Here is a 12565-nt window from a genome sequence, read left to right as displayed (position 1 = left end):
GACTACAAGATAAGACTTGAATAGATTCAATCCTTGAAATATCATTATAAATAATGAAGTTACGAGATACTTCATTAAGTCCCGATATATATATACACCTATATATATATACATTTCATACACTCCTTGAAAACCTCTGTTATGAAAATTATAAACAGAGTTGCAATATCCAATGAATTTTGGAAAGAAAAGAATTTTGGCATAAACCTGATATCTTGCTGATCAGGCAAAGATACCAATAAGTAACCTTTTCTACTAGTAGATGGATGAATCCCTCACCGGTCATCACCCTGGCCACATAAGGACCTTGTGCTGGACCGCCACCCGGCCTCTTACGCGTTGATGGACTGCCACCCAGCCACTTACACTTTGATAGACCGTACCCCGGCCTGTCGCTTATGCCGACTCAATTAGATGGACTTACTTCCCGGACGTTGGGCAAGTAATCAAATTGTTTCCTCAAAACAGCAACCACGTTGCGAATGTAAACTACACCACAGAGCCGGATCCCCCAGGTTTTGAGCGAGTATTTAAATCCCCTTTGAAAGGAAGATCTTAAATATAAAAATGAGTTTTGAGGTCCACTCTAACTTTAAAAATCATTTTGAAGACTCGAAAACATTTTTAAGAATGTTTGGAGTACTGCTGATTTATTAAAATAAATCAGTCCCAATATATTTATAAAATATCTGAATATTATTATTTAAATAATATTCCCATAAAGAATAATATTTATAAAAATAATTGAAGTAGAAGTTTTAAAACTCATACTTGAAATAAATATTAAATAACCAAAGATATACTTATACGAAAGTATAATCTTTATTTGAATAATAAAAAATAAGTTTGATTATCGAAACATTATTCTTTAATAAAATAAAGAATATTATTAAATAATAAGCAGAGTCATAATACCTCGAATGAATATTATAAATAATATTTATTAAATAAAATAAACGGAGTCATACATCCTCAAAGGAATATCCAATTAATAATCATTAAATAGAATAAATAGAGTCATAAGTCCTCGAATGAATATTCAAATAATATTTATTAAATAAAATAAAGTTATCGAATAAACCTTATTCGATCAATAGTTTTGAAAACTATATCCATATATATAAATATATATATATAATATACTCGGGAACATCGACTCCCGGTTTAGAAATATGTTCACCTTGGGGTCCCCTTTTCTAAGGGTATATCCAAATTACCGCTTATCTCTAGCATAGGTATTATGCAACTAATAAGCATTTGAACCAACAGATATATATCAAGATTACGAAACAGACATGCATATATACCATATCACATGCTCCAATATATCGCAAGAATTTGCTAATAACAGTCATGCATTTATCACAAGATAATGCATATACACATATACATCACATCAACAGTATAACGGGTAGAAAACTTGCCTGAGTGCTCCCGGATAGATTTAAGCTTAGAGTGGGTCCGATAACCTATGAACAACAACATAAGTCGGAATTAAACCCCGGTCGCTTAAGAAACTAGACTTTAACCATTTAGAGTCCTAACGTTCGCTTTCGCGCTTAACGATTCACTTAAGTCGCTCGAGTATCCTCGGCTCCACCATTTTTAATAAATTAACCATTAAGGGTTTTAAGGCGATTCTTTCGCGAGAACCTTACCAACTGCCTAATCCACTTTACATAATTGTTTCATATTCCAATTAATCATTTAAGGGCCTTAACCAAGGTTTCAAAGTAAGGCGAGGGGTAATGTTTCGGTCGCGAAACGCCGTTACTTAAAACGGTCGTTTCTCCTAAACCGTACATCGGATTTAAGCGAACCACATATCAAAACGAAGCTTGTAACATGAACTATCTAATCATGGAAATGGTTAAAACCTAACAGGGAGCTCTCGGGTCCTGATGTTAAGAGCAAAAACAGTCTAAAGTATATCGGACATTACGACGGCTATGTTTACGCGATTTCCCAAATTTTTACCATTCCAAATCATATCAATCCAACTACCAATCAACAACAACTCAAGATACACATCAATGCTACTGATTTCAGTCATAATAAGCTCAAGGATCTCAATCCAATCATATATTATAACATCTCCAAATTCAACTAAACTACTTAACAATTAAGCTCGAATCATGCTTATCATTCAAATTACTACTCATCCATCCAAACCATCTCCAAACTTCAACATTCAAACTTATTACTAAAGGGTGTGAAGATTTATACCTTTCTTGGAGGTTGGAAAGTTACTAGGAAGCCTTATGGAGCCTCCTACAAGCTTGATCTTTCCAAAAAAATCAAGAACACAAAGTTAGGCTTTGAAGTTTCTAAAAGTCCGATTTAAAGAACTGTAAAAATGAGGATCTTACCATGATTATTTGGAAGAGACTTGTGAACATGAGTTGTAAGCCATCTCAATACCTTTCCAACGAGCTATAGAACACAACATTTGAGTGAGTATTGAAGGAGATATGGCAGTTTGAAGTTGCTGGGTTTGTTTTAGCCGAGAGCTTTCTTCTTGAAATGGGAAAGTCAACTTTCAATTTGTATTTGTGTTATGATATTTGTTGGTTGGTTGCTTCCTTTTGTCTTGGAAATAAATTAAATTTTTACCATGGTGAAAAATGTGTGGCTCACAATCAACCAACCAATCCTTCCCACTTGTCATGCTTAGGTCATCAAGCTTAGGTCATCTTGTTACACTTGTCTTCTTTTTGATGGTGTCATGACATCATCATCCACTAACCTCTCTGATTAACCCCTAATTACTTGGCTAATAACCGCTTATATGTTATATGGTTCGCTTAACTTTCGTTCTCGTTTATCGTTTGAAGGATCATACCCGGGATCTTATTACTTGGGTTCCCCTAAACCTTTCTCAATATTTTATATTCCTTTTTATGATCCTCTCTTAAAATCCTTGAATTTAAATCATTTTTATCACGTTACCTTATACTCAATTCTTTCCGTATCTGGTGGATTTTCGGGAAAAAACAAAGTGTCCGGATCCGAATTCTAATGACCTTTACATAAACCCATTTACTTTATGGAATACTAATACGATCTTAGAATTTCCATAATAGTAATCCTATATAACGTGGTCTGATAATTTTTCTTAATCAGCATTGTCAGCAAAAGTTACTATTCATCCGGGTTTCAAAATTTTCCAAAAATTGGGGTTATTACATCCAGTGCAAGTGAGCATCATCTTTTAGATGATTTGTTGGCTCACTTGCCAATTCTTTCAGATTCTATTGTGACATCTGTTCCCCAAATATCTTCAATCAACACAGAGTCAACAATAGTTTCTCTTCCCACCTCATTCATTTCTACTCTCTCGATGGATATTGTTCATCCATCGAGTAATGATTGTATCCCGACGGATAAGCTTAACAGCAGTTATCCGTCGGATAGCATTACCACTCACTCGATGGATATCACTTATCCGTCGAGTATCTCTGCACAACTTCAAACTTCAATTATTTCAAGTGCAGAAGACTTAGTGGTTGTACAGTCACTCTTAGGACTGAGAGAGGAGAGTGTATTGAGTGAGAGGCTGGGTTGCTCCCAGGCAAAAGGAGAGGAAAAGAGTGAAACTCAGCAATCCATTTATTCAGGATTGGAAAAAGTAAGTGAGAGGAGTCCCACCTTAGTAGGTGAAGGTGAGGATGTGAGGGTGGGGAGCCAGGGTGAGACCCTGATGCAAAAAAAGAGAGATTATGAGAGAAAAGCAGGTACATGAGAAATAAGGGTGGATCTAGCCATTGCTAGTGAGTCAATGATTGTGGATGATGCTGAAAAGGAAAGACAATTTCAGCAACATTACAAAGCTGTAATTGATAACATTTCCTTGGATGCTGACACTTTTACTCATCCTGTGTCAGCCTATCAATTGTTGGCTGCTCAGGGCAATGTGGAGGCAGAACAGACTTTGAACTTAGTACACACCTCAGAATATCTTCAAAGAGATAAAGCTGCTGTCAATAGGATGCCTTCTCAAGCTGGTGAGCCATCTGAAGAATTTGAAGTAAATTCTAATGATGATGACTCTGTTTCTTTGGATGGAAGTATGAACTTAGGGGGAGATGAAGGCCCAAATCTGTTTCAGATTTACCTGAATGGGCATGGACAAAGGAATCTACACCAGGACAATTTGGAGTATCTTTGGTTAAGCAAGTGATGGCTATTCAAAAGGCCCTTCAGGAAACTTCAGATGCTGGTACCAAGGCTATTCTTCAAGCTCACCTAGACTCTCTACATCTCATGAAGATCCAGCAATTAAGACAAAATCTGAGTGTGGATGAACTAAAAATAGATATAGCTGACTTGAAGACTTACAATTCTGAGAAGCTGGATTCAGTCATGCCATATGGTACCATGCAAGATTTATTACTAAGATTGAGGAGAGAATCAGATTCTGAAAAGAAGCTGGCCAAGCTGAAAGACAGAGTTCAAGTTATAGAGAATTCAGTGGCTATCCTTCTTCAAAATCAACAAACTCAGACAAATCTTCTCATGCAACTGGCTAAAGCACAAGGCCTAACTCCTCAACTTGATGATAACAAAAAGGGGGAGAGAGAATCAAGTAATGGGGAGAAAGGACCAAGTGAGGGGGAGAAACTTCAAGTACAAATCAACAAAGTAATTGTACCTTCAATTACTGTCTCCAAGCCACTAGTTGTAGATGGTATAAATCTGATTCAAGCAGCAACAACAAATTTGAAATTTGCTGAGAAAGAAAAGTTGAGTTTGATCAACTGGGAGAAGATTGATGAGGAGATACAGAAAAAGTTTGAACTTGTCAAGGAGCCAGTTAAGTCAGCCATCCATCACTCTCAAGTCAAGCAAATCAGTGTGAATGAGATGAGCATGAATTATCTGGAAAAAAGGACAATCTTCCTGCATCAAGTCTCCAAAGGCTGAAACAATTCTAAAACCAAGGGCAAATTATCCTATATCATCTTTGAAGAACCCCTTGGACACTGTGTATGAGACACCCAAGCCTGATGAGAAGAAGCTTCTTTCAAGATCAATTGTCTTCTATAAAGATCCAGCTAATTCAGCTTCAAAAAGGAGAATTGCTAAGATATTCAGAAATGGAAAGGAAATTTGTGTGGTAGCTGGACATCCACAATTTGCTCAAGCAAAAAGAGAAGAAAAAGCCAGATTGAAGCAGGAAAAGAAGCAAGCTGCTCTAGATACAAAGAAGACTAAATAAAAGAAAGAGTAGATTGCTATCTTGGCCAAGCAACAGGCTGTGAATTCATCTCAACAAATTCCCTCTCAACCATCTGAAGCTGCTGAATCAAAGAAGAAAATTGAAGAACAGAAGAAATCCCCAAGGAAGAAAGAATTGGCTAGAAGAACAAAAAGGAAACTGGATATTGTTGACAAGGGATTGGAAGATCAATTTCCTAAGGAACCCACACCAGCTACAACTCAAGCATCAAAGCCCTCTGTGGTATTTGAAGACATAAGGGTGGTGGATCCCTACAGGAATATACATGGTGAATCTATTGTGCCAAAGGATGAGCCAATAGAGCGGGATAACATACCAATCCCTGACTTCAGCTTACCAATCCTTAGCAAGCCAAAAAGGACAAAGTCAAGGGCAGTCAAGAAAGTGAAGCTGTCACCTCTCAAATCCAAATCATTAGTTAAAGCTCAACCTAAGTCAACAGGGGAGACTACTTGTACTTGTGTGACATCAAAGAATTTTCAGATCTAAATCTTTATCTGGATGAACTGGATGAAGTGAGGGGAATTGATGCATACAGGAACCTACCTGAAAGGTTAGTGTTCAAGTACAAAGGATGAAGGGAGATTCAGTGGCCACTTCACAGGATTCTTTAAGAGAGCCAAGCTGTACTGATTAAAGTCTATTCATCCTTCAAGAAAAACTTTGGGTTCAATGTAACTGCAAGAAGACTAGTATTGAAGAAGATTGAAGAACTAAGGAGTGTTAGAGCTAAAGATGCACTCCCAAAGACTCTAATCATCCCATACACAGGGAGAAGAGTGCATCTAAGGCCCTACTGGCTGATGGAGTTCATAGATGACAAGGGTGTGAGAAGATTCTTCAGATTAGAAGACCAATTGAGTATCTCTAGCAATGAGACTCTCATGGAAATGCAAGAAAAGTTAGATCTCTCAGAATCTGATGAACTGGAATTCTACAGGCAGCTCCAAAGTCAGATTAATGAAAACAACAGAAAGCTTGGAAGAAGATCCAGATCTTCAAGAAACTAGAAAAATCTGCTCAGGCTAGAGGAGCATCTTGAAAATGACTTTGAGCCAAACCTTGTACATTTTGATTATTTGAAGCACTTTCAGTACTATCTACTTATCTTTAAAGCAGTATGTTTAGGATGTTTTGTTATTATCAAGTATCTCTTAATTTATGGCTACAATTCCACTAGACATAAATTGGGGGATATTGTTGTGCATATGTTGTGTACTTGATGATTTCATAAACAAGACATCTAGGTGGATTTTACTTAGTGAAATAATGTAGCACTCGGCGGATAAGAATTATAGTCCCGACGGATAACTCATTATAGTCCCGACGGATGTTAACTTATTACCCATCGAGTGAGTAGCTTATGTAATAATAAGTCTGTAGCACAGTTATGTATACATCTTTGTATAGATTCTGTAGTAGCCTATAAGTCATGTTGACTGACCTTAACTAGATATGCAGAATAGGTTGATTAATTGTATATACATGATGTCTTGTAATTCTACATAAGTGAAATGAAGTCAAGTGCCAAAATAGCTACCGACGGATGATTAACAAAGCCATCGACGGATGATTAAATGACTATCAACGGATGTTTAATATAGCAGTCGACGGATGATCAATGATGCCATCAACGGATGTTCAGAAAGTCGACGGATGATCATATATCCAACGGATGTTCATAGAATCCAACGAATGATCATGTAAAGAATTCAAACAGCAGTTGAACAGTGAAAGCTGAGCACAGCCGTCGAGATGTATACAAATCTACTGTGGAAGCCCATTAACTGGGTAATAGAGGACGAAAAGCAGCAAAGCTTAAGACTGATAGTTTTTATATTTATTCAGCCTTTTTGACTTTATAATCTTGGTAATATATAAACCAAGAATGTAGCAAATAGAAAAAGAAGTGTTGAGACACAAAACAGAGAAATCTTTGTAAGCAAAATCCTTAGCATTTCCCTGTATTCTCAGCAGTTCGATTTGTAAGCAGCTGTGAGCATTCTTGCACACAGAGTCCTCTCGATATATAATATATATCTCTGGTGGAATTGTTTAAATCCACCAGAAAGTTTTTAAAGACTCTTATTTTAATTTCTTATGTTTTGATTCAATTAAATTTCTATTCCGCATTGTGCTAATCAAAACATTTATATCTATATTCGAGTTGAACATTTTTATTTCGAGAAAAAGGTTCAAGAATTCCATTCAACCCCCTTCTGTAATTCTTTCTATATTGTAGGAGAACAAACAAAGCAACCAAAAATCTTGTAGCCAATATGGCAAGCAACCAATTTGTTTCCCCTTATGTTTTGTATGAATGATTAATGAAAAGCATTTCCCCTTTAAATATTTATCAAAGTTCAATACTAGTCCGGACAAGCTATTAGTCAGGACTAGAGCAACCATTATTACTTAGAATTAATTTTCTAACTAAAAGCCACCACTAGTCCGGATAAGCTATTAGTCAGAACTAGAACAACCATTTTTACTTAGAATTAATTTTCTAACTAAAAGCCCCCACTAGTCCGGACAAGCTATTAGTCAGGACTAGAGTAACCATTTTTACTTAGAATTAATTTTCTAACTAAAAGCCACCACTAGTCCGGACAAGCTATTAGTCAGGACTAGAGCAACCATTTTTACTTAGAATTAATTTTCTAACTAAAAGCCACCACTAGTCCGAACAAGCTATTAGTCAGAACTAGAACAACCATTTTTACTTAGAATTAATTTTCTATCTAAAAGCAAACACTAGTTCGGATAAGCTATTAGTCAGGACTAGAGCAACCATTTCTACTTAGAAGTAATCTTCTAACTAAAACCAACCACTAGTCCGGACAAGCTATTAGTCAGGAGTAAGGCAATTTAGAGATAATTTTCTAAGGCAAAAATAAACTACAAAAATGAAGCAAAATAACAGCAACAAAAGCAAACATTAATAAATTCACCGTGCTATAACAAGCCCGGAGCAAAATACCAATATTACAAATATCAAAGTCACCAAAAGTCTAAAATCAGTAGCAAAGTTATAAATCAAATCAAAATCAGGACTCCAGAGTACTAGGAGGCAGGAAGCTGGGGCAAAGGCCATCAAACGGCTCCGGCTTCCCTAGCCCGAGCTCAGTATCTTCCTTTGCCTTGATAAACTCACTAACAAAGCTGTCCCAATCGGCCTCCAGATTAGTTTTGATATGTCGTTCCGCAACCAACCAGCAACGAGCTATCTCCGGAGCACCAGCATTAGCAAGAGCTTTATCATACTCATCAGATCTTTTGAATTCAGCAATAATCTCAGCTTCCGGCCTAACTGCGGACATCTGCCTCAGAAGCTCAGAGAGTTCGGACTTCAAATCAGAAACTTCCTTCTCTGCATTCTCAGTCTGGGTTGTCACATTATTAAGATGTTTGTTCAATCCGAACAAGGAATTATCCTTCACAATTATCTGGTCCCGGAGCCGACTAATCTCAGAGTCCTTTCCAGAAATAGAAGTCTGACAATCCTTTAGCTCATTGTAGGCCAGAGAAGCTGATCCGGCCATATACCCACCAAGCTGCAAAAAATAGAGAAACTTAGAAAAACATTCTAAGGCAAATGAACACAAGAAATGAGAATAAGAAGAAAACATACCTGACCCCAGAGCCGGGAGCACTCCTTCATAGTTGTATCGAATCTGGACTGATTCATCCTCCTCCACTCAGCTTGAGTAGGAATCCCAGCCATAAAATGAACAACTTTATCATTAAGCTCCGGACTACCTGCATCCGGACCCTCATCTTCAACAGCCTTCCCTTTACCAGCCCTGGACCCAGAGCCAGCTTCAAAATTTTCAGCCCGGGGAGGTTTTGTCCCAAGAGTCCGGAGCCTCATCTTCCTCCGATTGGACTCAACATCTGGAATTTCCCCAATAGGCCCAAGATCCTCAAGATTCTCGAACTCAGCACCAACTTCCAACTCAACATCCCCCTCTGGCGCATTCTCTCTAATATCAGCCTCTTGTCCCGAAGCAGCATTGCTCTGCGACCCCTCCTCCACGGAAACATTGGATCCGGATCCAGCAACAATAGCCTTCTTCGGTAACTTAAAAGCTTTGCCCAACCTTTCAATGCATCACTATAAGCCAAAGACGACATGTCCGGATTATAATGCGGCAAAACTGTAAAAGAACAAAACAAAAAAAACACAAGTCAAAACCAATAAAAAAAATCACAGCAGATGAAAACAGACGATAAGTCCGGACAAGAAACATATAAGAAGTCCGGGCATAAAGCAAACTACTTACAGCCTAGCCTATGCATAGTCCTATGAATCATAAAAGTGTCCCGGGTCATCTGAAAACCCATATATTCGCAAAAGGCAAAAACCATCCGGATAGCATCACCCCGGAGAACATCCCTACGGAACCGAGTCCGGACTCCCTCTGAAGCAATATGGGGAAGATAATACAAGTCCAACCCCCTAAGCATAATCAACTCTCCGTTCCAGTACTTCAACGAACACTGCTGGATTACGGGTCTGTAGGAGCCACCATACCCACACTCCGGAGCCCGAAACCGAAGTTCGTAGAGAGGAAACTGGCTGGACCGGACCAAATGGAAGATATGATGCCACAGTTTAGAAGTCGGCTGAACCTTGAACTGGTTACAAGAAGCAATAAACCATGTTATCCGTTTTATGCCATTAGGCGTTATCTGCATCAGAGAGATCTGGTAGACATATTTGCATAAGTGCTTCAGGAACAAGTGCCAATGCGGGTTCCACCCAGACCGAAGATGCTCCAGCCACACCGGAACAAACCCATCGGCCGGCCTGTGATATATTCTCTCTCCGGGCTCAGGCCACCTCCATTCTATCCGGGGATCAAGCTGGAATGCAGCCCGGACTGAAGAATCCTGCGTCGCATGGTCCAAAGCAGCATATTCATCCTTCAGCTCATAGTGCTCCTTGGCCACAATACTGTCAGCGAATTTCCGGTCGAATTCTTCCTCATTATAAGGCCCCGGACCGGCGTTGGGCTGCCTAGCGTACCCGAACCTAATACTCCTATAATAGAAACTGTTTTTGATCTCATCGCTCTTAGTAACAAAGTACCCCGGAGTCTCAACCCACAAACCCTCCGGACTGCAAGGTACTTTCCTAGAAGAAATCCGAGCCACAGATAGCTTGGTTATGGCTTCGGAATCTAAAGTGGACGCCTTCTTCCCCATCTCAATCCGCTCAGAATCACTAGAAGACTCAAAATCCGAACTAGATGGCCCCGGATAGCAAGTTATGTAGGCTTTGGGACGAACTTTAGTCCGGACCATAAACCTAAAACAAGTGATAAAGGTTAGTCTAAATCCCTACAGTTTATTTATCTTGAAAGCTACATGATCCGGACTATCCTATGTTCAATTTTATTTCAATTCAAAAGCAACCAGTCCGGAGACCCAAGCTCAAAAGACAAAATGTAAACCCGAAACAGAGCAACCACTCCGGACTACACACCTAGCCTATTACCCCCGAACCCAGAGGCCACAATAACATAAAACAACAACCAATTACAAACATATCAAATCTGGACTAAGTAACCAAGTCCGGATCCAAACAAAAAACACTAAACCCAGGAACACTATACGCAAAAATCAAATCACCAAACTATGCCAAAATTATATACACACATAAAAATATACACAAGAAACCTATGAAACAAATAGATAAAAACCAAAACAGGTGACAAAAACTCGATGCATAGGCAAAAACAAATGCAAAGAAAACAGAAGAAGCTTACGAGATTGATATAACGGAGCAACTGGGGACGACCGAGCAATAACCACAAACCAAGCTACTGCGACAGACGGCGACAAAGGCAAGATTAGGGAAGAAAAATCAGAAAATGAGACTAAGGAGAAAGAGAGAAGAACAAGAGGTAAAAAAGAAAAGAAGAGTGCAGGGTCTCCTTTTATAGGAGGAGTAAAAGTCGAGAGGCCCCGCCATGTGGCACAATCCTGACCGCCCATCTCAGACGGTATTTAATGTTAGCCATAATTACGACACGTCTCTGCACATCTCTAACAGCTGTAATAATTCAAATAATTGGGGGGAAAACCCCTAAAACTGTTTCAACTTCCAAGCCCGGACTCCTTCAAACAGCGTAATCCGGACTGGGGGGCAAGAAAAGCTCAACTCCTTCCAAAGACAACCACCTTAGTCCTGATTCGTCGAACTCATCACAATCCGGACTGGGGGGCAAGAAAAGCTCAACCCCTGCTAAAGACAACAACCTTAGTCCTGATTCGCCGAACTCAGCGCAATCCGGACTGGGGGCAAGAAAAGATCAACTCCTTCCAAAGACAACCACCTTAGTCCTGATTTGCCGAACTCAGCGCAATCCAGACTAGGGGGCAAGAAAAGCTCAACCTGTGCTAAAGACAACAACCTTAGTCCTGATTCACCGAACTCAGCGCAATTCGGACTGGGGGAAAGAAAAGCTCAACTCCTTCCAAAGACAACCACCTTAGTCCTGATTCGCCGAACTCAGCGCAATCCGGGCTGGGGGCAAGAAAAGCTCAACCCCTGCTAAAGACAACCACCTTAGTCCTGATTCGCTGAACTCAGCGCAATCCAGACTGGGGGGGGCAAAAAAAGCTCAACTCCTTCCAAAGACAACCACCTTAGTCCTGATTCGCTGAACTCAGCACAATCCGGACTGGGGGGCAAGAAAAGCTCAACTCCTTCCAAAGAAAACCACCTTAGTCCTGATTCTCCGAACTCAACGCAATCTGGACTGGGGGCAAGAAAAGCTCAACTCCTTCTAAAGAAAACCACCTTAGTCCTCCGCTCCAGCCAGGTGCCCTCCGCTCCCAGAACCAATGGCTATGATTTAAAGGTACCAACCCCAAAACCCTATCCTTGGGCTATAAATAGCCCAAGAAGGTAAGGTTTTGGGGTTAATCACTCTCTCACACTCATATACATACACAGCCACCTTCATTCATATCTATCTTCATCTTCCCCAAAAGCGAGTTCTTACTCTCACACCGGAGGCACCGCGGGACTCAAACCCCCCTTCCGATGTTGTTTTGTATGAACCCCACCACAACTACACCTCCACAGCGGCGAAGGATCCAGGCACGGCGTCGAAGTAGCGGCCCCGCCACTAGGAGTTATCAAAGGGGGCAATATTTTTTTAACATCGAACAAGTAATGTAATGAAGAAAAAAAACATAATTAAAAAACTTACTATTTTACCAAGTAAAAGGAAATTGAGTATATTTGTGCGGTATAATCCTGCCATTTATCATCAAATTTTAATCAACAACTTGTAATGTTAAAATAAAAAACCT

This window comes from Apium graveolens, chromosome 4, assembly GCF_009905375.1.
Source record: "Apium graveolens cultivar Ventura chromosome 4, ASM990537v1, whole genome shotgun sequence".
NCBI classification, from domain to species: Eukaryota; Viridiplantae; Streptophyta; class Magnoliopsida; order Apiales; family Apiaceae; genus Apium; species Apium graveolens.
Note: the sequence above shows the minus strand (reverse complement) of the source record.